Source organism: Epinephelus moara, chromosome 22 (assembly GCF_006386435.1).
Source record: "Epinephelus moara isolate mb chromosome 22, YSFRI_EMoa_1.0, whole genome shotgun sequence".
Taxonomy (NCBI): Eukaryota; Metazoa; Chordata; class Actinopteri; order Perciformes; family Serranidae; genus Epinephelus; species Epinephelus moara.
Window position 1 is genome coordinate 8,367,354 of NC_065527.1, and position 2,337 is coordinate 8,369,690.

The window sequence follows — 2,337 nt, forward strand, 5'->3', positions numbered from 1 at the left end:
AAAAGACAACTTGGGGCAGTGGGAGCTTGCCCTAGGGCGCTGAATGTTTTAAGTCCTGTTCTGATCCAAATAGAGTGGTGGATTCAAGGTGGAATTCGGGAACAAAATGTTATAAAACTTTTAAACTTGTCAAATGTATGTACACTTAATTTGTTTAACCGTTGTGATACAGTAGATATTGGGCTACCTATTGAGCCGTTGATTTCATAAAATAATCCCCCAAATAGCTGTCAATTACAAACAAAAACTATTTAATTTCATCTTCCTTTTATCACTTTATATCAATTACAATGACATAGTCAAAATTAGTATCCTAAAAATTGCATCCCTCCTGCTGTTTTCTGTCTCCTTAAATAAAACACTTGAGGTAACCCCATGCTGGATTGTCTACTACATTGTCATATGTAGAGCACTGGTTATCCAGATTTGATATCCTTGAAAAGTCTGTATGTGGATCAGGGTGATCCGATCCAATGTTTGAAAAAGCATCAGAGAAGTAAAATGGATGAGCTGATCCTGGGGAAGATGAAAGTCAAAAATTGTGCCCATCCATCTAGCAGTTGTTGAGACAGTATCATGAAGACTTTGACCTGCTATTGGCGCTAGATAAAAGTCGGGGACTGTAAATGTCTGTATGAAATTTCATGGCTATCCATCCAATAGTTATTGAGGCATTACAGTCAAGTTCAAAGTAGTGGACCAACCCACTGCCAACCCTAGAGCCAGGCCATGACTGTGGCTAAAAAGTAAATCAACCATGTGTACAGTGAATGTCTTTTTACAGAACAATTAAAATCTCTTTATCCTATAAGCACTGACTATGTTGGAGTTTTCTTTCCTCTCCTCTTTCTAAATTTATGCTTGTTCCTTACAAAATGAACAACTCTGATTGATTTCTTACTGTGTGTTTAAAATGTGAGTCAGCAGAGGGTCTTCTGAGCCTTGGCAGTGTGTCCAGCCCTCAGGCCACTGTCTTGGCGTGCCTGGATGCAGTCTGTCTCATCCCCCCACCTATGGGACAGCAGAAGACATAGAGACCTTTTTGGAACAGACCTCAAGTGCTGCAGGTGGCAGGGATGACCCAGGGCAAATCCAGCCTGTCTAGCTGGCATCTCTCAGGATCATAGATTTGCCTCTTGGATGCCCCAACCAGAATCCCACTGGAGGGAACAAAGGTGGCTTCAGCAGGAATATTTAATCACCAGAGCACACAAACTGCTGCACAACATTCAACGACAAAAATAAAGTTCTCTCTCGGTGATGAATAAAAGTGATATGAGGTTAGTCAAGTAACTCATCTGGTAGTGCCTGCAACACAAGCACCACTCTGTATGTAAGATAACAACTTCTTTCATGCCATTCTCTTGTCGGGCTTCATTTTATAATTAAACTGTCTCGATCTGGTGAAAGCAAATTGGTCTCCTTATTCCCTCCCTGGCTCTAAACCACAGAAATCAAAGACGCAATTAAAGTTTATCAGACTTAACTAAAACCATTTGCCATCATTGCCTTGCTTAATTGGACTTTTTCCTCAGATTACTCCTCATCTAACAGTCTCAAGGGACGATGCAGAGGGACCTTGTGCTGTTTCATAAACACTCCTCTTTTATTAACTCTTATAAAAGGCCTCTTCACTGATTTTTTAAAAGTCTGTTCAGACTTACACAACCTGTCATTCATCTGAGATCGGTTGTCATTCAAAGTTCGGTTAGAGGGGGGTCACTATGCCTGATTAAGTTCATGAACGATCAAGGATCTGAACATTGGACAACTGAATTTCTGACAAGTCAGAGATGTCACACAGTTGTACTGCAGTTTGAGAAGTTCTACGACCATATTTCAAATGTGGCAGCCGTCAAGATATCAGCTGTGAACCAGACCAAGCTTGTTTTAAAGAGGCCTTAATGTAGGCTGACCAAACGTCCTCTTTTGCCCGGACATGTCCACTTTTCACGTCCCGTCTGGGCGTCTGGGGGGTTTTTATAAACTGATGATAATGTCCGGTTTTGTGTTTGTGTGTGTGTGTGTGTGTTAGAGTGCGGAATGTCCGGTNGTTTGTGTGTGTGTGTGTGTGTTAGAGTGCGGCACGGGCAGCATATTTCTGTCCGAACCCGAACCGAGCCCGACATTATTTAATGACACTGAGCACTGAGTTTGTGTCACAGGCCCAATCCCAAACCACTCCCTACCCACTACCACTTCACTACCGAGTGTCACTCCAAATCAAGTTACACTCGCAGCTGCGGAGGGCACTCCTGATTAAGGGGAAGTGTATGAAAGAGAAGCCAAACCATGGGACGCCCTCGCCACTCTACCGGAAGAAGGAAGCAGATGTAA